Genomic DNA, 25,928 nt, shown 5'->3' on the forward strand with positions numbered 1-25,928 from the left:
TTCCTCGCTCTTTGTTTTGTGAGGACAGCTTGTATGGGACTGAGTCACATGGCAGCTCTTTTCATACTGAGTTTCTACTGCCTGCAGCCTCTGCGGAAAGCCAAGGGAAACAATGAAGAGAGGGATTTATCCATGTCTTCATTTACTCCATCCATGTTGATTGTCTAATAAGAGCAGCAGCTAAAAGAAAGGATTTCATGTCATCTTTATCAATTAACTTAAAATGTTGTAAATTATTCTATAGTACTGAGCACTGAAACATAAGTAAATATAGAGTGGTCAGGGTTTGAGCCACAGTTTGATTATTTTCGAGTGGCAAATTGCATTTTTTAAGTCAGCGTGCTGTTTGTGGGTACATTAACAAGTTTATATATGATCTCCCTACTACTCGTTGACTTAGCTACCTTTTAATATGCAATATGCTTATGTTGGAGATAAAATGTTTTCTGTGGCACCTATAAAATATAATGTAATGGCAGCTTTAAAAAACATCTAAATGTTCCTCATGAGCCATGGGAACACCTGATTTATATAAAGCTGTGGTAGTGAATCTGTGCCATCTCCAGCTGTGCCAGAGCTGTTGGAGTGCAATTCTGCAAGGAAGGGCAAAGGGCAAGCAAACCCCTTCACTGCTATTGTGCAAAACCCGCAGAATTTTAGGACAGAAGTAAAAATGCCTGCATGCAACTTCCATTAGGAAATGGATGTAAATGTTGGTATTTTATTATAATATTCCAGCTTATCTACATTTGAAGGAGCACAGTTAGAAATGTAATCACATTTGGTTTTGTTAAGGTTTTGTTAGTTTAGGTTTTAGTTTAGGTAAGTTTCTGGGATAACAGCCCTGGGAGCAGTGAGGATGTTATGTACATTATTTGCTAGCCCTTGGTGAATTTTAGTATTGCCATGCATTAAGTACTATTTCTACCATTATTCTGTCTGTTTTGACACAGATATGACTATGGCCATGTTTTCCTGTGTTGGTGTTTCCTATAGAGATGTGCCCAGAGGTGCCTACAATTTGAGAACACGTACTGCAGGCTGGTGGAGCCGTGGCCACCTCAAGTACTAAAGGAGGAGAAATCTAGCTAGCTTCTTTAAATTGAGCATGCTACCTAAATCCACAAAGTTCCAATTCCCTTGCTCTTCTAGCCAGAAAAAAAATAATCTGGAAGGGGTTAAAATTTTACACAATCACATCGCCTTATTGAGAGACTTTAAATATATGTTCATGCCATGAAGCATTTGCTGATTTCTCTGTTCTTCAGGGCTGTTTTTTCTTAATTCAAATAACTCTATACTATGCAAAAAAAAATTGCTGCCGAGTGAGGTTCTCAGACAACTGAGGACTGTGGTATTCTGTCACCAGTCTTTCTGGAGGCTTTGCAGAGCTCTGTTCTCCTTTCTGTTCTTCCTCTACATTATACTTCTGGCTAATCCCACCTGCCAAAGCCAATTGGTTGGTAACTCTCAGACAGGGTGGGAGGAGAACATTAAATCTTCTCCATCCAGAGTAAGCTCTTGACTTACCTCCAATATCTCAATTTAGATGATGAGCCATGAGTTGAAATTACAAGACTAAATTAGTGGCTATTCCTTTATCTGTCTTCAGTAGGAGGGTATTCGCCCTTCTCATTAATTACATTATGCACATAATTTGTGTCTTCTGTTATGATGACTTTCCTCATCTCACCTGTTGCTGCTCATCTGCAAAGCTATTTCAGTATCTTCCTTTCAAATGTCCTAAAGAAACGTTTTTGTTGTGATAACCGTTGTTAAGGCATTTTGCTTATGCTGCTCAGCAGTTGATGGTTTTGCTTGTCATGCTCATCAGTGCTGTCTTGCTATTGTACAGTCTGTGTATGCTCACCAGACTGTAATTCTTTTCACAGAAGTTATAAAGCGCTTTGCTCCATGTTATTTGTGGCTTTCATAATACAAATAATTTCTGTGAGCATTTCTGTTTACTTTCTTTCCACCAACTTTGTCATCCACAAATACATTCATACTTGAAGTCATGGAAGCAGAATACCAGGGGGGAGTGGGGGGAGGGAGAAAAAAAAGCCAACCCACAAACAAAAACAAAAAACTAGCCCATATTGTCTCCTTGAATAACTCAAAAGACCTCTGGGAGTGTTAAAGGCACAGCCTTGACACTGTCAGAAAACCAACAGATACTTCTCTGCTGCTTTATCAGGAGATGAGCATGCCTATAAATGTCTCTGTCCAGTTATGCTGGATTAAGGTGTAGGTTATTTATTTGAGTAACTTACTGGAAATAAGGTCTAACCACCATGAAGTGCTTATAGTGACATAAACCTGTGTGCTTGCATTCTGTTAAAACATATAATATATGTAGCCAGTTTTCTTCATTTTTTTTTCCTAGCTCACTCTTTATACTTTGTTTGGAAATTGTAATTAAAAATAAGGAAAATGCTACGATTGCCTGTTCTTTTTACCAGGAAAAGTCCTTCATTATACCAGCTAGCTTCTACAGGCTGTTCTTCAGTGTGTGCACTCCAACCCATGCTTTTATTGCAATGCAAGTAGTGTGGCTATATAACAGATAAAATTAAAAGAAGACTGCAACAGTATGCTCCTGGGGTTCAGAAAAGAAATTTGAACACTAAGGAAGAGGATAAAAGTCTGGCGTGCCAGCTATGCAGCCAGAATTCTGAAAAGAATTCAAGTGTCTTCCTATGCGGTTCTTGTAGCATTTAAGAGATCACAACGTCGCTAAAGAAGGCAAATTAACAATAAATCACGTTTGAAATTTGTTTGAAATAACATCATTGTCTGTCTTTCACAGAAAATGTTGCTGTCCTGACCAGGAGTCATGAAGAGAAGGGGGTGAAGTGAATTTGTCTGGAGAAGTAGGAAGTTTTGAAATTTTCAGTGGGATTTATTGCCAGTAGCTGCAGAAGGTTTTGCAAAGCCAACCGTTGACATTAGAATGGATGGAATGCCTCAAACTTAAGCGGTAACTAATTTTTTTGACATCTTTTTATTTCCCTAATACAGTATCATAAGACAGTTTGTATGGATAGTAGAGGATATTGTTTTACTACTACCAGAGTTTAGAGTAATCTTACAACAGCCAAACATCGGACAAATCTGTAATTTTGTGTGTCCTGTTTGTTAGCAAGAAGTTGGAATTTTAGTATCTAATGGCTTACTTGGTAGTTGAAATGTCTTCCTGAGGGTTCATCCCATCTCTTCATTATTGAAAAACAAAATGAGATTTTGCTATTACTCTGTTAGTAACGGTCTACCTACCAAACGCCTAGCAAAACTGCAATTCGGAACGAATTGTAGAAGCATCTATGTACATGTTTTTAGTTATATGGTAAGTAATTCATGTGACTTATGAAACATACGAAAAGATACACTTATATAGTACACTACGAAGGTTGCTCAGTTCTGCTAATAATCAACATTTCCTCGAAAAATCTATTTTCTTTTTCCATTTTCTTTACTTTGCTATTCTTACTTGCTCATCCTGTTCTCTGCCCTTCATCCATTCATAATTGGGTATGAGATATCTAAAGTGCTTTTATCTTATACTTGAGACCTGTACTATGTCTTTACCAGGTCAATGTACTAGTCAGGAATACAAAAATGTGCTACTTCAACTTTAAAAAGTGGGAGTAGAAAGACCCTAGCTTCTCCTTTTGTCCTAGCTATCCAGTTGTAGGCTTTGTCCCTTTGTAAAGTGGGTGCAGTGTAACCAGTCACTAAAAGCAGGTGGTTTATGGGAGGGGAGGAATTAACACACCTTTAGTAGACCAAGATGGTGTTTCATTGTCTTTTGAGAGAAGAGAGTAAAAGAAGGTCTTCATGCTCTTCTCAAAGCCTGGCTGAACCTGTGTACAATGGAATTTTCCCTAGTTTGGTTACACTGATGGAAAACAGTACTGTAACTGCTTATATCAAAAATTACTTATCGCCACATTTCCTCCATTTGACATGAACAAAAAAAAAGCAAATCTGTATGTGTTGTGGTTTTGTTTGCTAAAATTTCAAAACTGTTAAGAATTCAGATTTTCAGACATTTATAATGGTTTCTTCTTATGCTACCCTCTGTTCTTGAGAGGGAGAGGGAACAGGTCTGATGGTATTTTTACATGGCTTTTGGTAGAAAAATTAGTACTGCATTTCTGAACCTTACAAGTATAGCTGTTCTCCTCTACCAGTCCAGGTAAAGTATTTCGTCCACCCATGTATCATAGGCAGTGTCAAAACTTCAATGGGAGAACTGTTAGTGCCTTAGAACAATTCTGTCCTAGTTTCTGCGAGAGTTAAAGGCAGGATTTTAGAAACTGTTCAGCATTAATATAACAGTTCCTATCTGAAATCCACATTAAGGCTCCTTATATCTCTTGTGAGAGAACAGTCACGCCAGCACTTAGGAGCCTCTCAACAGAAAACTTACAGCATGGCCAATGCATCAGTTGGTCAATAGGGTGGTGGGGTTTTTTCCTGATTTCCCATCTTTACAAGTTGTCTGGTTTGTTGCAAGAGTTGCTTGCATACTTTATTTATTTCTCCTACTGTATTGGCAAGAAGGGAGGGCTTGCAGATTCCATTCATCTGCAGTGGTGGCAAACGAAGCTCAAAAAGTACTTATAAGAAAAAATGGTTTTCTTCTTTCAAAAGGTTTTTGAACTTACTGTGCTCTTTTTAATGTTTTTTCTCTGTTGTTCTTCTTACCTTTGTGGTCCTTCCTCTTTCAATGTGTGCACATATACTTGGAGATCTCTAATTCATTGATATGTCTAATGAGAACAAGAGAAAAAGACAGTTCCAATTCTCATGTCTGTCTTTTGCAAAAGCTGTGGAGCTGGGGCACCTTAGTGTGCTTTCACATTTCTGAGACACTTTAGAGCCCAGAAATATTAGCAGCACAAGTTAAAAAGCAATACTAATCACAAACTCTTACTCATTCTTACTAAGGAATATGTACCACCTTGGCATGTCTTTATTCAGCAGGTTAGGAGAAGATACAAATAGTTTACAGTCATCATGGTTTTAGAGAAAAAATTGTTAGAAAACTGGAAGGTGATATTTTGGTTTTTACCTTGTACATTGCTGCCTTGCAGAGCAGGCAGTATTTTTCTTTATGTATCCAGCCTTTGTCAAAACAGCACTAACTGTAGATCTACCAGGGATAATGGCTTCAGCTGAGGAAATAGGTTCCCATAATTGTTGCTGTATTCAAATTACTATTATTTAGCTGATAAAAGTGACAATCGGTGGCCCTGGAACAGGAATACCAATGCTATGGGATAGATTTCTCTGCTGGCACAGGAAGATCTTAATAGGCTGAACATCAAGATGTTTGTGTAGTTTGGGGAAGTGCTGGGTGAGCTGAGCAGGAGGAGGCCTGGGAGGAGCCAGGGGTTGCTGTTTTGGGCAGATCTCCTTTCTGCTGGAGGTGCTCTGGAGCGACCTAAGTGGGAACTGATTGAGGATGCCACGTGAACAGATTCTTTCTGAGAACAGCTGGAGGATGTTGCATGGGAGGTGCTCTTGGCTCAGGGTTTTTAAATGGGAGGGTTTTCTGTCATCTTGAGAACACATTTTTTCCGCTTGACTCACTTGAGTGAAATCTAAATGAGTGATAAAATTTCTAAAAGTAATGTTGAATTGGTTAGAGTAATAAAAAAATGCATTTATCATCAGGAAGGAAGAGCAAAATAAGGGGAAAGATTCAGTGAAGAGGAAGTCACCACCTTCTCAATAACAATGGAAGGCTGTAGGCAGCTGAACACACCTCTGTTCAACAGCCTGCCTAGTTCTCCAGCCACACAGTAATATATCATCAGAGAGAATTTTTCTGAAACTATTATCAACCTCCTCTCCCACATGCAGTACCCACACACATTTCTGTAGGGACACTTTCCATTGAAAAGGACGTTACGCTATTGAATGTGTTTGCATAGGTTAACTCATCATAGAGAATGCAAGCCTATGTCTGCATGAAAGGAAACTGCCCACTAATTCCTGCAGAACCCATTTTTTTTCCAGGAACAACACCAGCCTTTGTTTCTTCTCTTTGGCTTGGCACATAGAGCGAGGAAGGAACATAGAATACTGGCACTGAAGCCGAGTCTGGTGTGATTGATGTATACTGTAGATAAAGCTAGGTACCTGCAGAAGACAGGGAGGGGCTATTGGCTTAAATGTATTTTTAAGATAACCATAAAAATATTCCTTTAATGATTTTACATTTCTATATTGCATTTCCTTTGTGCCTTCCTGAACAGTTTGCCAAACTTCAACTGCTGTATCAATTACTTTGTACTTACAGTTTGAAAAGCATTGGGAGCACAGGCGCTGTGTTCTCTGTGCTTCTTGTCCAGAAGGCCGGCTGCCTTCCCCATCAGTGTTGTAGGAATCGCAGAATTATATCGCTAAACCGGGGAAGAGAGAGGGTGACATTTTATATGAACAAAAGAAAGACTCAAACCCCAAGATTTTTAGCTCTATCTCAAAAGTAGCTAAAGATACTAAATTCAGGATGTGTTTGGGTTGAGGGGGTTAAGAAAAGACTTTATTCTTCCCTGGAGACTTGACTTGCTGGTTTTTCTGGTTCAATCAGGCTTTTTCACTTGAGGTTTAAATGTCTGAAGGTGATGATTCAAAATGGAAACATTGACAGAGTAAGCAACAGTAACATCAAAATATTTATTAGATGTCCCTACATGCAATTCTTTCCAAAGGGCAATTCTGTTTTTTCGCTAGCTTGCATAAGTCTCCATTTTTACTTATGCTTATCTATGAAATCTGTCCCATCACAGGTATGTTAAAAATATTGTCCTTGTCGGTTCATCTGATAAAAGGAGACCGATGCTTGTGTTCGTTAAATTCATGCTGGTGTGATGGCTGTCCCTGGAAACTTCAAATAAGCAGGACAGGAGGCAAAACGGAAAAATCATCTCATAAATTTGTACAGCTCCAAACCAGTACTGCTCTTCAAAATGAACAGGCTCCTGTATTTTACATCAAAACAACTCTGCTGCTGGGTACTGGATCTTCTGGCTGTTTTGTGATGGGATGGTAGGTTGCATATTGTGGGAGCAGTGAATCTTCAGTGATGGAGATAAGAGGCCTTGCTTATGGTGAGGTCTGCAATTTTCAGTTGTTCCATGTTCGTAACAAATTCACCCCGCCTTGATTTCCATCATGTGAAAGTAGTGTATGGTACTTTGTCATTTCATTTATCAGCTGTTCAGTTGGTGATAATTAGATTGTATTTTTCATGCTAGGTCCTTTCATTCTTCTCTAGCCTGTTATTATGTGATGTGGTCTTGGCAAGAAACACATTCCCGTTCTTTACCAAAAAAAAAAAAAAAAAAAAAAAAAAAAACCAACAAAAACACAACAGTACTGAACACATCTCAGATCCTGCTAATTAAGAAAATGATCGACTTCTAGGGTTGAAAAAGATAATCAACACAGTTGAACCTGCTGCAAGCAAGAATCATTTTGTATGAATAAGTTTCTTACGGAGTTGGAAAAGATTATGTATGTAGTTGCCATAAAAAGATTTTTTTTCTTTAAGTGCTGTCCAGATACTCAGGAGTTATAGCCTACAGTATTGGTGCTATTTTTTTGCTACAACCTGTAAATCAAAGTTGTTGCATGTTATGGGTTTGTGTGGCACGGGTTTTTATTGGTAGCAGGGGAGGGGCCGCAGGGATGTCTCCCGTGAGAAGCTGCTCGAAGGTTCCCCGTCTCCAAGCCGGACCCGCCGCTGGGCCAGTCGGCAGCGCCTCTGGGAGAACAGATTTAAGAAGGGGAACCGGTAGTGAGTAGTGGGGTTGGGACGTGAGAGGAACCCCTGTGCAGATACCGGGGTCAGTGCAGAAGGAGGGGGAGGAGGGACGCCTGAGGAGGTTCCTGCAGCTCCTGCAGCCCGTGGTGAGACGGCAGGCTGTCCTCCTGCAGCCCATGGAGGTGAGCAGGGGAGCAGATGCCCCCGAAGATGGCCGTGACTCCATGGGAAAGCCCGTGCTGGAGCAGTTTGTCACTGAAGATCGGCCCGTGGAAGGGACCAACACCAGGGATGTTTGTGAGGAACTGCAGCCTGCGGAAAGGACTCATGTTGGAGAAGTTCGTGGAGGACTGTCTCCCGTGGGAGGGACCCCACAGTCAGGAGTCCTCCCCCTGAGGAGGATGGAGGGGCAGGGACAACGTGTGAGGAACCGACCCCGGCCCCCATGCCCTGTTCCCCTGCGCTGCCGGAGGGGAGGAGGGAAGGCGTTCTCAGGTTTGGTTTTACTTCCCAATATCCTTGGTTTGTTTTGATTTGTAGTAAATTAAATTGATTTTGTTTCTTCCCCGAGTTGAACCTGTCTTTTGCCCCTGACCATAAGGACTGGGAGGGATTGCTCCCCACTTATCTTGACCCACGAGCTTTTCTTTATATTTTCTCCTCATCCCACCGTGGCCGGGGGGAGTGAGCGAGCGGCTGCGTGGTGCTTCGTTACCAACTGGGCTGGAACCACGACATTACATTAGCTCCATACTCTCCCTATTAGGAAATGGCATATAGGCAATTATGTAAATATCATCCTTCTGGCCTGTCTGTTAATATTAAGAGCAGAGTGAGGGAATGAGAGAACAGAAAGCAGCCACAGCTAAAAATATACCTGAGCGACAGAACTAAGGTAGCAGCGCAGCACGCCATGTTAAGAGAAGGTGTCTTCACTTCTTGCAGCACAGCCATTTCTTCAATGCAGTCACCTAGGCGTGCATTTGTAACGCTGGAAGCCGCTTGTGTTTCATGCAGCGCAGGTAGTCCCACTGTCCCCAGGTTCTGGGCAGAGTCAGGTTCCCCCTGTACACTACAGCGTCCACCTCACAGAGCGGGTTGCTTCAGCAACATCTCTTATCTCACCTTTTAACACAAAATAATAGCAATATTGGAGGCTTCTCAGGTTCAAAGGGTTTCTCAGCAGTTTATCCAGAATGCAACTTTTCCTTTCAAACATGAATTTCCTTAACTCTTCAGTATAACTCTCTGAAAATGCTTTGAGAAACAATTGCTGGTTATGCATAGTCTTTCTTCCTTTGTTCTTACAAAGCAGGATTTTTTTCAGCCCAATCATCACTATCTTGAATATGAACATTAGCATATATATATATTAAGCAAAAACGCTTCATAAGTGAATAGGTAGGGATTTTAATAGACTTCAAAATAATTCCAAAAATACCTAGCTTGCTTTCTTTTTCAGCCATGTCTTGTATTTCATTTTTTATATGAGTTAACCTATTTTTTTGCTAAGCTTTTATTTTTATTCCATTACTTGCCATTTCTGGTAATAAAAATTCTGTGTATTCTTCAGAGTAAAACTGCAGGTTACAGTTTAACTTGCACTGTTCTGGTGATACTTTGCGATTTGTGTTACAATGGCTTTCCAAAGTTATTTGACAAAATTCAGACTTTTCCTGCTGAAGGAGTATGTTGGACAGTGTGCAAACATAATTGGGATCGTTTATTTTTCAATACCAGATAAGAAGGTGTGAGGACAAATAAAATACAAAATGAAAAGAATCTCTATTCCAGATTCTTTAGATTCTTGCCTCCCCACCCAGATTTTTTAAGAACACTGTAAGTATGCAACTGAGATGCATGATGTTTTTCTTCTTTATAGCCCCACCCAAGGTCTAACAATTATTGATTAGTTATGTTTCTCATTGTACTGTGTCTCTACCAACAACTTCTGTGGTGTATTGCTGTTTTTACGAACATCTTTAGCAGGTTAAAATATTTCAAATTTTTCACAGTAGATTTCTTGAATTAGTAACTAGAAATAAAAGTTGCAGAAGCTACCATTTGATAAAAAGCAGTGACAAAATGTTTTCTTCTCATCAGTGCAGCACTAACTAGCTGTGTAATCAGTCAGAGGGATTGAATCTGTCTAAAAATTCGTATTTTCAGGTAAAGTACTGCTGAAAATAGAATTAGGAAAGACAACTTTCTATTGTTCGCACTGAATTCCTCTTTTTCAAATCTGTTTTTTGCTGCAAATACAATTCAGGTACGTAATAATTTAAAAAAAATATTTCATTACAAGCAGAAGGAGGGATGTGTTAGCAGTTTTGCCTTCCAAACATTTCAGACTTCTTGAGCGCTATCTCTGCCATCCTCTTTTGTAATAGTTTCAGAGTATATGCATTGGCAGTCAAATCAGTATATTTGACTTGGCATAGTACTGTTTGGTTTCAACATCCATATAAAGCTTCCTTAGGAAGAAACACAAACCCACAAATTTAAAGATGGCATACTGTGAGAAATAAATGTGTATTACTACAGTCATGCCTATCGGAACATTTTGGGGTTTATTTTATTACATCAGTGTTGTGGCTTCAGTGTATTTAAGTTTAGGGCTTAAACTAAGTGAATTTAACAGGTATTAAATTAATAAAAAATTATGAGTTTGCCTTTTTAAGGGAAAAGACATTTCTTCTGCAGCTAAGAAAGATAGCACCAAGCTCACTGAAGGAAAAAAATAATCCTTGCCTAACTGTATGACTGTGTGTTACCGATCCTCAAGATTTCAGTTGATAATATCCATTAAGCTTGATTTCAGTGATGGATACAAAAATTAACCTTGAATATTTGAGTGGTAGTGACATACTTGAGTCTTGCATCAGTCAGTATTTGGTTAATTATCTAAGTATCACTGCAAAGAGAGCAGACTCCAGCTGGCTGTAATTAGGGCTGAATTGTTCCATGCCTTCAAGACAATTTTTACATTCATGGGATCTGCAGCTTTCTGTTGTCCTCATTTCTTGTAACATAAAAGTACTTGTATCTCAAAGAATTAAAGGGGGGCACATACTAAGAGAGACTGCACAGATCTTATCAACATCCTTAGAGGTCTGACTGAGAAATATGCATTGCAAATTTAAAAAAAAAAAAAAAAAAAAAAAAGGGAAAAGGAAAAAACCCACCATGAGTCATAGCCAAAAAGTGTTATTTCAGTTGATTAGAAGAAAAGGTGGATCTTTAGAAAGCACGGTGGCTTCTATAAAATCTGAAATCTGAGCTCTGTAAATCTTGGTCTTAATGAGAGACCACCAGCCTGTGTAGGAAGAAACTTGGATAGCAAATCAGGAGTGCATGTGACATAAAACAGTCAATGAAGATTCAGTAATTCAGTAGCCATGGGATACAGCACTGAAAGCGCGATATATCACATCCAATTTGTTGAAGTAAGGCTCCCTTTTTTTGTCCTTATGCTGCTGAATTACTAGCACTGCGGTACTGGCATTCGCTTTTATGGATGTCCTAGCTTCAGGAAACACTCCTCATCTTGCTTTCTCTCCTCAGCACTCGGGTCATCGTGACCTGTGCTCTGTGCAGCCTCTGTTGTTATCAGTCTTTATTTCCACTCACGATCAAGACTAGCAAGTTTTCAAATTATTGCTCTCTTTGGGGAAGAAATAACCTTTTGTTTAGTTTGCATGTAAAATTACACATTGGTATTTCAGTGGTATCCAATGTGGAAGGTATATGCCAGGAACTGTGCAAAAAAAAAAAAGGGGGGGGGGGGCGCACGAGGCAATTAAATGATTATTTTAAAAGCATCTGTAAATAGGCAATACCAGTCTGTAGCCCCACGTGAAGTACACTAGTCTGTATCTTGAGAACAAGTAAAACAAGGTCACATCTTTTGTAATTTACCTGAGCCACTTAGAGTTCCCAAGAAAAACATTTGGCCCTAGGGAATCTGTTGGACAGAGGAATGGTGCTAATGTGGTGGCCCTTGCAGCAGAGGTGACTGCTCGGTAATTTTAAATGACTGAAGTATTCATTTGAAGGGTATACTTGAACAGAATGGAAAGGTTTTATGCAACACCGTAAGTCAGTCAATGTGAGCCCAAGAGCTTTAGAACAGTACCTGTCTGCAGGCCATGATGGCTACATAAAACTTGCTGTTCAACTGCTGAAATCTCTCTGCTTCTTGGGGTGCAGAGAGTCATAGAGCTACAACAGCTACCTCAGTGCTGCTCCTAGCCATGCAGCATTGTCCCCTCTGTGGCTGAATGTTTGTTGCTTATTGCTTATCTTCGTGAGCCCATTCAACTTGCTGACCTGACAGAAAACGACTCTTCCTCCCCATCCACAGGTTGATTTGCTGCAGTTTGAAAGCTGAGTCTGTTCGGAAGTGTTAGGAGAACAGCAGAGCCAGTACAAGAGAAGTGGTGAGGGTACGTGAAGGTGAGCATGTTCAACTAATTTTAGTTTACAATTCTCCTATAAGGGCCTAAAGGAAGTTAACAAAAACAATAGTTGATAGAGGAAGATGTACAAGTGAAATGCTGCTGCCTTCATTAAAGGCAAATTAAGTATTTTCATAAGGAGTAATAGTTGCATGTGTCTTTTACTGATTACCTTCATATGGGTCTGTATTTTCTTTTCAGATTTAGATCTGTTCAAAGAGGCATCTCCAGCAGTGGCTGTGCAGGTATCTCTGAGCTACATTTAGAAAGTGTTTTTGCAATGTGGTCATATAGCTGTTATTACTCAACTTTCTGCATATGAGCAATCATTCTTCAGTGCTGTGGCATTGTTCACTAGGCAAACATAGGTAATTAGTGCATCAGAGCACTTTTAGTGTTGCAAATCTGAAGTATAGAATATACGCACAAGAAAATAAATTTTGTGTGCCAAAATAAACGTTTTCAATTTTCTTTTGTGTACTTGATTATGTTATTAATAGAGAATTAGTATGCATTTTGCTATTTAGACAAGAATGCTTTATTTACCAAACTGCTGCTGTGAAAGTTTATATTCTCTAAGCATAGAATTTAGAATCACAGATTCTGTTTAATGACTGAAACTAAGTCTCTTAATCCTCAGTATCTAGATAATTTCCTTGAAACTTTGCTATGATGACTATGGAAAAACAGCTGAACAGATAAGTAACTGATATCCAAATCTGTATGTACATAACTTTTTCAGCTCTAGCCATACACTACTGAATCACTTACACATGGTTTGATGTTAGTTAAGTCTGTTTAGTAACTAGCTGTGAGCAAAGGGAATTGATGAACTGTCCTCCCCGCCTTATAGAATCATAGAATCGTTTAGGTTGGAAAAGACCTTTAAGATCGAGTCCAGCTGTTAACCTAGCACTGCCAAGTCCACCACTAAACCATGTCCCTAAGCACCACATCTACATGTCTTTTCAGTACCTCCAGGGATGGTGACTCCACCACTTCCCTGGGCAGCCTGTTCCAATGCTCGACAACACTTTCAGTGAAGGAATTTTTCCTAATATCTACTCTAAACCTCCCCTGGTGCAACTTGAGGCCATTTCCTCTTGTCTTGTTACTTGGGAAAAGAGACTGACCCCCACCTCACTAGGACCTCCTTTCAGGTGGTTGTAGGGAGCGATAAGGTCTCCCCTCAGCCTCCTTCTCTACAGACTGAACAGCCCCAGTTCCCTCAGCCGCTCCTCGTAAGACTTGTGCTCCAGGCCCCTCACCAACTCGGTTGCCCTTCTCTGGACACGCTCAGCACCTCAATGTCTTTCCTGTAGCGAGGGGCCCAAAACTGAACACAGCACTCGAGGTGCAGCCTCACCAGTGCCGAGTACAGGGGAACGATCACCTCCCTGCTCCTGCTGGCCACACCATTTCTGATACAGGCCAGGATGCCGTTGGCCGCCTTGGCCACCTGGGCACACTGCTGGCTCATATTCAGCCGGCCATCAACCAGCACCCCCAGGTCTTTTTCCGCCGGCAGCTTTCCAGCCCCTCTTCCCCAAGCCCGTAGCGCTGCATGGGGTTGTTGCGACCCAAGTGCAGGACCCGGCACTTGGCCTTGTTGAACCTCACACAGTTGGCCTCGGCCCATCGATCCAGCCTGTCCACATCCCTCTGTAGAGCCTTCCTACCCTCAGGCAGATCAACCCTGCCTCCCAGCTTGGTGTCATCTGCAAACTTACTAAGGGTGCACTTGATACCTTTGTCCACATCATTCCTGCAGGCCAACTCTTCTCCTTCCCTCCCCACATAAGTTCCCTTTCTTCAGTTTTGGTTTCCAGCAGGGGAATTTTGGAATTCCTGCAGGATTCCATAAACACCAATACTGGAGGCACAGCTGCGTGGTGGCTTATAACATCAAACATATAAACTCTGGGACTATGACAGGTTTCACCGTGTTTATAGACCACATAGCCACAGTCTCCATTTAGCATGTTTATATTTCAGTGGTTTTCAACAATCTAAAGATATGTTCTCCAAGCACATTAAAAGAGAATTCAGTTATCCTGACAAAACGTTAAAGGTACAACTTGCAACAAAATCCAGAAGCTCTTCAAAACTTCCTCAACTCTTTGTGGTTCACGGGGTGATTAATCCTACAGTGACCCTGCGTTCCCAGCGGCCTCACCTCATGCAGAAGTTTAAGCATGTATCTCGCAGTTCGTGTTGCAAAGATCTATGTAACTTCTAGCATGAGGGATAATGTTTCATAATTGTTCCGAGTTGAACATTGACTGCAATAACTGCTGACCTCTTTCTACAGCGGTGTGCCACAGAAGAAATGGCTTTTGTGTTGAAACGTGATTGGAGGACACTGTAATGTTCAATGCGTCATTTTAACAGTACTCTCAAAAAGCCTAGTATCTTGGTATGTTATTATCTCAGACTCTGCAGTTGTTTCTTATTTAAATGTCCTATCTCACTTGAGATTTAATGTAATTAGAACCAGCCTGTGGAAAAATCTTTTCCTATTATGTCTTAGCTATTGTTGCAGTCAAGATGGTAAAGCAAATCAAACAGGATATAATGAAAATGATAAAACCATTTGCAAGAGGCAGTTTTCCTGAGGGAAGTGAAAGGCAGCACCACTTTTCATTTTGCTTTGTATTTCTAAACATGGTTATGTGCTTTGAATAACTCCGCTGAGACTTGTCCGATACGCTCGAGAGCAGAGTCAGGTACATCCGACAGCAATCTGACTTGACTGATACAAGAGGGAACCAAAAGTACCATAGCAATAAGCCTCTTCTGCTATCGGTGTTGCTTTACCACCCTGTTCAGCCAACACTAGGTCTACTTGCCAGCCAAGGTATGTGTGAAGGAGTTGGGTCTACATTAATAAACATTTCCTTGGATTTTTTTTTTTTTTTCCCCCTATAGCTATAGCATCTTGAATGGGGAGGTATGTCCAGAGTGTAGTATCTGAAAAGATACTGCAAAGATAGGCATAGCCAAAGCTGTAGTGTAACGCGTTTCTCAGACAAGAAGTGATGTTCCTGGTACAAAAGGGAAGGTAAAAGCATGTCAAAGGCAGAGAGTCAGTTATCTTGGTCTGGCCTGGAGGCAGGATCACAGCGAGGCAGGAGGTCTAAGCTGGTCCCTCACTGCTGTCGCTGCTTGTGTGATTTCTGAGGAGTTCCGATGTTATTACTGTACATCTTTTAGCTTTTATATTAGGTTCATAATTTTATGTCAAAGCTGTATTTCAATCTTTTCTCTTTTGTGCACAAGCCACTTGTGAACAGGCTTTTGTATTGTCAGCATGTATTACTGCAATCTATATTAATTCACAGTAGTATTGATAAACTTTAAGTCAGAGAGGCTTAATCAAGAGGCTGCATGCCATAGAATATAGTTAGAAATGCACTGCTTTCAAGGGGTGATGGCAGGATTTTCAGTCTTGCTATTTTAGCTTACAACAGCTGTGTATTGATGGATCGAGTTTCTGAGTTGCACAGTGCCTCGCCATTGCAAAGCAGCCATATTTATCTGGTGCTGTGACGTTAGGTTCATCTTTGACAACAGGGTTTTGAAAATGCAGAGAAGTACAGCCAACTGAATCTGTCTTCATACAAAAGTCAGAAGCAATAGATCAATCTTGTTTTTCAAAAGCTGATGACATAGAAATTCAAATGATCAAAATTCAAACTCAGGTAATTCACATGATCAGGAAATCATTAGTTTAGTACCTGCAAACTGTTTTAAAACTTCAGGTGTAATTTTTTTTTTTTTTTTTTTTTTTAAGGAAAAAAATCTTCCTGAAAAATTTTTCATTTGTAAGTTTCTGGTTTTGGTGCTAATTTATAGAGCACTTGTGCACAAGTTAGTCTTTTCTGTTGCCTTGAATGTTTTGGAACTGAGGAAACAGTAATTTCTTCCTCTCCCCTTTCCCCCCATTCCTTTTTTGTAAAGAAATGATTAAATGCTTAGAGTAAAATGCTGCACATGAATATTTATAAGAACTTTTATAATGTTTAGCAAGGCAATGTTTCATAGCTGTCTCTTTCTGAATGCACATAATAAAGTACCCATGATTTATTTGAAGCTGCACTTGCTCTTTTTTAATTTGATCACAGATTGGTAGGAACTGTAGGCTCCTCGGGGCTGTAGGGCTGCAGTTGTCGGTGATGACAAAACACAGAGATCATTGCTGTTCCCTACTTCTCTGTTTAAAACGCTTGTGTTTAACACTTGTAAACGATACATGAAAAATGTATTCTTAATATTTAAGTTGCATAAAATTGCTAGGTAGAAATCTTGTTACCTGCATTGGATAAATACCTGATTCCCTGCGTTTATACTTTGGTCCTGGAAGAAACAGAGTTAAATGTCTTCTGCTTGAAATACTAACGCTGTAGAACAATTGAATGGCCCTGGAGCACACTCTGCAAAACACTTGGAGGATCCTCCTCTTAAGGCAAAAAATGTTTTAGTCTCCACTTCTTCCTCTGTGTATTGTCTCTCAGGTAATAGTGCATCCTGTGAATACCTAGTAGTGTATATAATGCCTCAAAGTGTGATGCACCCATTTCTAAAAAGCAAATGGAAACTAGTAGCTGTTAATAGCGCTATTTATCCCTGTGACTTCCCTAAAGAATTTTGATCAGATTAAGCACGTGAGCAGTCTAAGGAGAGGAGAAAGAAGAAAGACTTTAGAAATAGGCAAAAGGGAAGGGGGGGAAAGAGTTTGTTGATTTATCAAAGCTGAAGCTAATTTTAGAACTGGATTTGGAAGTTTCTTCTCCTAACACTGTATTATAACCTCTCCCTTCCTCCTCTTAAATAAATGGCCATAAATTGCATGTGCTTGTATCCACAAAGCTACTATATTAATTGAAGATTTACAGTGCTTGTTTAAAAGCTGGATTGTATTTTCTGTATCGGAATTTATTTATTAGAACTTTGTAAATGATGTGTAGGTCTGTATAAATGAGTGTATTTCAGTAAATACTGCACAAAAATAACCTCCTTCAGCCACCCGTAACAGCCAAAGTGCTACAGCAAACAGCCGTTGCTGCTTAGATTCAGCAGGGGCAAAAATTTTGCTTTGAATGTTTCAAACGGTGTGGTGGTGAAATGTTCCCGATGTTAGTGTTGGTACAGCAGACCCACTGCGAAGGCAATGGTAGGAATAGTTCTAAAAACCATTGCTGTGGGCAAAGCCATATAATCTCAGAGGGAGTCAGCTACAATAGGTATCCACAAGTGACTAGCTGGCTTTTAGTATATTGTTGCTAGCTATGTTCTGATAGACTGGTTTCTGTAGAGGTATGTTTTAAATATTCAGTAGGTTTACATCTTTCGGTGGGATAAGCTGGCTGTCTACATCAATTTTTCCTGGGATTCATTAGTAGTATAGTTTTTTTCTTTTTTTTTAAATCATATCTTCTCAGTTTTAAGTCCTCTTTTATCTGATCACACTTATTTTAGCTTTCTGCCTGTGATGCGTATGTCTTATGTAGATCTCAATCTGAAGATCTCAGAAATATACCAGCATATTTCATACTTGTGAATTTCTTCCTTTTTCTGTGTGTGTTTATACATATGTATAACATACACTTCTCTGCTACTACAATATACAAACTACACAGGTGTGTTTTTAAAGAAGGCACTATTTATGTGACTTTAACCACTAAACTACTACTACTAAACTTTCAGATAGTGATTTCAATCTCTTTCGCAAATTTTTTGGGCACAGCAATTTTTAGAATCATTTTCATGATTAGAAAAGGAGAACTGAAGGAGACAATATCAACAAGCAGTTTACCTTTCAATTAAAGCTGTATACTTGCAGTATTACATTTATCCCCATCTATTACAATAATAATATTGAAGGAAAATAATACTCTCAGTTGTGCTTTAGTTGTGCAAAACTTTTAAGCCAGCCACCTGATGCATAACCTTTGAACACGAAAGATTCACAGCTTGCTTACCAGGGTAAGAAAAGTATATGCTCACCTGAGATCTATTTGAGTGTGTTTAGCAGTAGTAGTAATGCTGCATCTTGGTATAAAAATCCAATATTTGCATCACGTTGTGGGAGAACTTATTAAATCCATCCAAAGACCTTATAACACCTATAATCCTTGGACAACAATAACTACAAGAGTTTTTCAATCACATTCTTCATAGGGAAGATTGAAATTGGACTTTAAAAAAAATTAGTTTGACAGCTCTTGCTCATTTCATTCTTTACACTTTATTTTCACAGTGTAAAAGTAAAGTGTGCACCAGGAAATGAATAGGGACGCCAAGCAGTAAGATTCCAGGGACCTTTTGAGACTTTTCATTTGTCTATGGATCCTGGCATATTAAAGGTTCACCAAGATTTGCGGCGGAATTTATTACTTTTACATGGCCTCAAACTAGTTCTTCCATCAACCCTCACTCAAGTAGTGAACTTGCTGCTGGAGCTTCCTATCTCACTTAAAACTAGTTACTACAGAACACTCCATTGCTAGAAGGAAGGCACTGGGCAGTATGAGGAATCTGCTTTTTGCCTCCTTTAGCTCAGCGCTGCAGACATTAAAGATGATGTTGCGTAATTTCAGCAAGCAGCCATCTCATTATCTGTGTGAAGTCTCTCTTCTGCTCCTTTCCTTTCCAGTTCTTATTTCTCCAAGTTTTAGCATGTAATTAAAAGAGTACAGCAGCTGAAGAGTGAAAACTGAATTTTTCCAAATGCCGTTACTTGTAAAATGTAATACATCGCCCACACATCCCAAGGCAGTGATTGAAGATCTCGTCTAATTTGTCTTACTTGAGATTTAAGCGAAATCATCTGCTGAGTGTTTCAGACTATCTGTGTGCATTACAATTCATCCAGGCTTCTCTGAAAAGAAAAATGTGAAAATAAGACATGGTTAATGTACCGGTCTTTTATGTCTAGAGAACAAATTTAACATAGGACATTAGAGATACAGGCCTACAGTCTATCTTCTGACTACACAAAGCTAATTAGCGTTATGAAACCGTCCTTTTGTTAATCATGTTGAATTATATCAGACTTGGAAGAATTCTCTGCTGGAACAGAAGTATAGTATGTTGGTACTGAATTGCATTTGGCAAAATGCAGCAGGATTGGCAGCAGAACAGCAGTCAACTGGAGCAAAGCAGAAGCACCGCTAAAATGGTGCGACTGTAACTCGCTGTGCACCTGCTTCCTGACACCAGCCTGGAGGAACTCAGAGTTAAAGCAGAGCGGGTCGGCTCTATCGCGGTGGTGTCTGCTGAACGCTGCCGTATTTTATAAGGCAATATCTTGCTTTGGCAGAACTAGAGGTGAACGTAAATGAGAGGTTATATGAAACTGCTTTTTACAACCAGTGTTTTCTGAGAAGCGCTGTTAGCTTTTTTGTCATTCCACTTTTCTCTTTAGTCTTCCTGTCCATGCAATACCATATGAAAGTAAAGAAATTATTTTGCTCTCTACAGAAAAGGCGGAGGGGGGGGAACTTCTATGTAGCAAAAATTTTTGTATCAATATGTATTTTGAAAACCCGCGCAATGCAGAGCAAATCTGCTGTAGTTTCTCAGCATATTTGTATGAAGCAACACAGGGGTCGAGTCCTACAACTGCATACAGATGTGATAAGCAGCTGATAAATATCCTATTACTGAGTTTCATGATTTAATTTCTTTTTACATACTGCATTCTGGCATCCAATCATAGTTCTGCCTCTGTTGAGTTTGATATATTGCAATTTCTACCAAAATTAAGGCTTTGGGATCACTGTTAGCATACTTGGTTTCAACAAAAGGCTTTTTAAAACAGCTGACTTAAAAAAGCTGATGCTTTTCTGAGTGACTGTTATATGAGAAATTATTTGAGTAGGGGGTACTTAAAACAGCCATAGAAGGTGAAGCTAGTGATTAATTTTCTGGTTATGCCAAAAAATATTTCTGCAAATCTCTGGAAATCCAAAAAATTAAACCTTGAATCTTTATGCAAATTACTCAGACTGTTTTTTCTGTTAAATAATTGCCTGATACTATTGCAAACCAAAAGGTTTGCTTTTTAAAATAGCTTTAAAATAAAACACAAATTCATTGTATTTGCAAAACCATGTGTCCTTTCTCCCTCATGCCTTTCTATGTCCTCTTTCCAGATGCTGAATTTTAGTGAGCTATGAACAGGTATCTTTGTTAACAACTGTACAGAAGCCTAAATTAACTTTTAAATACAGTATGTTTTAATTTCATTTCATATTTTGCTATGTTGTTGTTAAGAAACTAAAATTATGAAAATGCAGTATATATTTTGTGGTTTAGGCCTGGCTATAGGTGATAGGTGTGAAACTGATTCTAAGTAGGAGGTTGTTACCAAGTTGGCATGGGATGCTGTGTATTAATCTTTGTCCTAAAATTAGTCAAGGGTTTTTTATGAGTAGTCTGGAAAAAAAAAGTAAATAGGGAGAGCAGGAAATTTGAAAGCAGAGATACTCACTGGCTGCGTTGAAAAAAGGCTTGAGCAAATAATTTGTATTTATTATGTGTAATTGTGAACTGGGAATAAAGAGTTTAGGCCAGGCTTGCCTGACTCCACTGAGAGAAGTGAAGATCCTCAAAAGCTTGTGGAAGTCATGACCACCCTATTATCGTGAGTTCTGGGTACGAGTCTGGACTTAAAAGGACAGCGCCTGGACTCCACATGCGGAGGAATCTATTTCAAGAGTAGGAAGGGTTTGTTTCCATTGTGTTTGTCATGCGTAGGAAGCTCCAGGAATGCTGTGTTGTCTTTTGGAGCAAGGGTCCAAGGGTGCTAGTAACAATTCACAAAAGTCACTAGTGATTAAAGGTTTGAGCAGCTTGTTATTAAAAAAAGGCAAAGTAGAACCAGTAGTACTTAAGTATGGGGGCAAGAGGAAGGAGTAACACTGTGTTGCATAGCTGTTGCAGTTACCGTCGCAATTCACTATTTGACTAACAGTTGGGATCCCATTTACTGTTTATATAACCATAACATATGCCACCATGTGTTATTAAGCCCAGTTTGAGCCCATAACCTTGAAATGTGCTGTACAGTTTTTTCTTCTGTATAAATTGCAAGATTAAGTACTACAGAGAGCCTGTAGTCTCTTCTATGGACCTTACTTGGGAGACCTGGCATACACATCACCTTCTTGTGCATAGTGTTGATGAAGCAGCATCGAGGAAGTATGATTTAGATTCCTGAGCAATTTTTTTCATTTGATGGAGTATTGATACTGTCTTCTGACCTGTCTGTAGAGACTGAGCCCAGGACCTCAACAGGGAGCAGTGGGAAGAGTATTGCCACTGCCTTGCAACTTGATGCTGCTTATGTGGACGGGGGGGTAGGTCTTGGTCTCTCCGTTTCTCTTAAACTGGTTCTTAGTGTTGTTAACAACTTAGTTCAAAATGGCATAGTGTTGCATATGGTAGGAATAAAACCTCCCTCAAGACCCTCCAAGAGGGCAGGTAATAGTAGCCTTGCATATTTCACTCGGGTTGGCAGTGACAGAATGTAATTGCCCTGGGCTTAGTGTGGTTTCTGTGAAATCCATTCCTGCATAATTGTGGACTCATGGCGGTCCTGTGTGCTAATAAAGTATGCTGTCATAAAAACCTTGTTTGAAAGGCAAAGAATTCAGATGAGTGTGATGCTGCTTTTACCTTCAGATCCCTGTGGATTAGTATTGAGTCATCTAGCAAGACTAGAAAATTCACATTGTGTTTTTTCTGGATAGAAAAAGCTTTGCATTTTTAGGATTCCACCAAGCACAGGTAGCAGAATTTACGTTTAGTAATCAGCTCCTTTAGGAAGACGTTTATATCTGTAAAGAAGAGCTAAAGAAAAAGAATTTAAGAGTGCCATTTCTGCAAACAAACGTTTGTGTTGATTTTCTTTTCTTTCCTTTGCTAGAGCTTGTTTACAGTGCTTCAGTTTTGTTGTTTCACACTGTGTCCTGACCCATGAATGAGCACTGGCTAGGTTTCAAGCTTGTGATTTTCAAGTATGATCAGGAGCCTCTTAATTAGTATCTGAGCGCTCTGACAGCATGGCTGTTCATACGTGGAAGGAGCAGCTTCATGGGCAGCCTGGGCTCGCAGGAACGCTCGGAGCAGAAGGGACTGTGGGAGCAGTGGTGGTGTGCCAGGCTCGACTCCGGATGCTGTTGCTCTTTGTGATAAGCCACCTGGTTTTTAAGTGGCTGGACACAGCTGGATGCTCCTGCTGCCCACAAAGCAGATTGGTTCTTAGGATAGGCTTTGCCTGCATGAAGTCAGCCTTCTCAGAAGCAGTAAGCGATTCCTTCTTTCCCTTTCCTTGTCTTACAGCGCTGGGTAAAAATTATAGTGATTTACATACTCAATAGGTTTAAACAACTATCTTTGAAAATGAAGGCTATTTCTTCTCTCATGAAGTAAATTGAGCAAATTCCCTAGCTGTAAAAAACAGTCATCGAATGTAAAGATAAAAACTAATACAGAATTTCTATTACATTTCCTTTCTGATTCTGTCACTGCATAGCTCTTTCATGTATGGATTATTTTTAAGTATGGAATCAGATTTTGTGGACTTAAATAAATTACTGGGTTTTGGTGCCCCCCCTGCCCTACATCACATCTTTTTTGGTAGCCTAAAAAGATGACTACTGACTGTTAGATGCCCTGTGTTTTGCTGTTAGTCCTTTTCGGTCACCATGGAGGGATACAGCTGCATCACGGAGCCCCTCCCAAGGTGCCTGCAACACTGCTGTGTTGTGGACTTGGAAGATTTTGCAGAGGCTGTGTTATTGCTAACTTGACAATTGGGCTAAAGAGCGTGGAAACTACCGGGTTCTTCTCAGTGGTCCGCAACGCAGCGTTTAAAATTAAGTAAGGTGTTGACTTTCTTGGCTTTTGGGTCTGTCTCCAGACTGCTGTTACAAGCATACTAGGATTTTGTACTTGGTGAATCATTTATAATGTAGGTAGTCGTATTTAATACCATTATGGTAAATCCACTTTGGTACCAAATGGTAAAAAGAAGCAGGAGGCTCTGTATTAGTAGAAGACTTGTTTTGTCTGTACAACTGAGTTCTCTGTGAGAACCTGTGCACACAGAGGTATAGAATAGCATCTTTTCCTACTTCTGACTGATACTGCTTTGCAAGGAGCATTGCGTAGTGGAAATCTGTGCAGGGTAACACATAGAGAAACTACAGAGAACACAATCCTGGTGTTTAGGGATGTGTTATCCTAAAAGACAGTCAGACACAAGACTAAATCATCAGAATAAGTAAAAAATCAATTCTTGTTTATTATGAATGCTAAAAGCATACAATTTCAGTATCTGCTAATTCCTTTTCTGAATTTCACCTATGGTGGTGCTTTTTATCCCTAATACCGTTCTCATCAGTGGAGGCTTCCCATTTTATGGGGATGGATTCTAGGCAAAGCATAAGGAGTACCTAAGAATGTCTGTTGTAAAGTGTCGTCGTTTTCTTTTTAACTTCAACACTAGTAAACAATAATATCTCTAACCTTCTGACTTACAGCTCATCACTCATTTCATTGCTGTGGCTTATGATTGCAGATTAAAATTTCTTGCATTCATCATGCCTGGTAAAGTAGCTTTTGGGGATGAATAAATGACATACTAATTACAAGAGCAGCCTGAGTGAGAATAAGCTGCTTGAACTAGCTTTGATGGCCAAAAAATTACCTGTAGCTAGTTTCTCAAGATTATCAAAGAGATCCTCAAATTAGAATGCCTGTCTTTGATCGTAGATGCAAGGAACAAGGCAAAATGACTGCACCAAGTGGAAGGCGGTGGGAGGAGATGGTTGCTGTGGAATGGGAAACTGAAGGAGTTTTTACAAAGATTCAAGCCCTTTCCAGGCACTTGCTCCCCCAAGTAGTGAATGAGAGATCAGTATGTGGCTTATTTTTATTTATATTTTCCACCATAAACTAGTAATGTATGTGTCTTGAAAAGTTAAATTGTTCAGGTTAGTTGTAGAGAAAAAATCCCTTTTATATCATTCCTTTCTCATCTTACCCTGATTTTTCTATTTTGTAGTAGTATGACAACATTCAAACAGTACTAATTTTTTTGTAAGACTTCCATCTGGCTTCCTTAGCTTTGTAATTACCACCATCTTACTTATGCATTACTATGGATTTGTATGGATCATTGCAAGGTATGTGCTAGTGTAACACACAGTCACTTGGCCCAAGTACTTTATAGCCTGAGGTCCCAGTTGCCCAATATCAAACATGATCATGTAGTCATAAAAAGTAGAAATGAACACAAAGAATGTTTCCAGGGCTGAGGTATAAGCCTGGCAGAAGAGTAGCAAAACAAAGTGTGGGATGAGAAGAGAAAGGCCTTACCACTGGGCGATAATGGGATATTAGTATTATTTCACCATTTAGTTATTTTGCTATATTAAACTAAAAACACTGAAAGTGAAGAGTAGGATCTGATAGAAAGGAAGAAACAGAATCATATTGTTATCAGAGATTAATTTTGAGAAGGCCTTTGCCAAAGGAAGGCTTACATAGGTAAAATCCTAAACAAAAGGGACATGGGATACAGAGGTGGAAGGGATATGTAGTGCATGTTGGATGGTGGAGTATAAACCAGGAATCTTGAAGACAACACCTTGTATTCTGTGGTTTGATGCATCAGATCTGGTGAAGTGGGAGAACAGGGTGTGCGAGCGTGAAGGGACTGGTAACGGGTGCGCGATTTCATGAGACGGGCACCTTGCATGCGGCTGCAGCGTAGTGCCAGGAAGCGTACTACGGAGAAACGGTGCTGGCTGTGCTCTGGCACCCAGACGCCAGCAGTGGCCCTGTCCTTCACGCTGCCCAAACTTCCTAAATGGACAATAAAGAAATTATCTCCTAATGAGTGAATTTTCTTCTCAACTCAAATAGTTAATGGTTTGTTTAAGCACTGAAATTGGAAGCTTTGGGTTTACCCCACCTAATACAACTGTCAACGTCTCATCCTGTGTATAAAAGTCTAATCTTTTTTTCTGAATCCAGCTGACCTCTTGATCTCAGTGCCAGCTTGTTTCAGGAAGCATTTTATATGGAATAATTTTCTTTTCACTCATGTAAATACGCTGCATTAGGTTTGTTGCTCTCTTTTTTGAGAAGGACACTAAATGGGAACACCCAGTCTATCTTCTTTATGTGATGGATCATTTAATATAATACTATTTTTATTTGTCTCAATTCTGAACTAAACTATCCTAATCTTTTTGTTTCACTTAATATGGAAAGCTTTTCATCCCTAAAAATATTTTTGTGGTTGTTTAATGCTGCATTTCTTCCTGAGATGTCATAAATAGAAGCGAACACAATATTCAGTAAATCATGTCATTGATTTTCTTACACTGAAAGCATGGGATCTGCTGGTTGCCTTGCGTATTGTGTTGCACCTTTTGCATGTCTTACAGTTAGTAATTTGTGAGAACTTCTTAAAAACTTAAAATAAAATTGTGCCGTTTCCCTTTTGCCCATTATTTCATTGTTTAGTGGGAAGAAGAGCAAGTTTCCTTCACAGAAGTCATGATAAAAACCATGTCCCATTCGTCCTGTGCTCAGCTCCTTGCTGTCCTGATGCCTGGTTCTGATAAGGGACCACATAGTTCTATGTGTAGCTCAGCCACCTGGTTCTCAAGTTTCTC

The 25,928-nt window shown here is 39.7% G+C and overlaps 1 protein-coding gene across 7 annotated transcripts in view; it reads left to right on the forward strand.

The window, feature by feature from the left end:
* PEAK1 (pseudopodium enriched atypical kinase 1) overlaps nt 1-25,928 on the forward strand; it is a 124,884-nt gene that overhangs the window by 50,008 nt on the left and 48,948 nt on the right. For 2 of the 7 annotated variants that reach the window (XM_030016346.2, XM_030016352.2), the window contains exons 2-3: nt 2,810-2,980; nt 12,141-12,232. The gene's annotated coding sequence lies outside the window, so the exon portion shown is untranslated. Of the gene's footprint in view, nt 1-2,809; nt 2,981-9,946; nt 10,047-12,140; nt 12,233-12,435; nt 12,480-24,015; nt 24,161-25,928 lie in introns of all 7 variants that reach the window. The other 5 variants (XM_041123250.1, XM_030016348.2, XM_030016347.2 and 2 more) reach the window with 5 other exon arrangements.

Source organism: Aquila chrysaetos, chromosome 5 (assembly GCF_900496995.4).
Source record: "Aquila chrysaetos chrysaetos chromosome 5, bAquChr1.4, whole genome shotgun sequence".
In the NCBI taxonomy this organism is placed as follows: Eukaryota; Metazoa; Chordata; class Aves; order Accipitriformes; family Accipitridae; genus Aquila; species Aquila chrysaetos.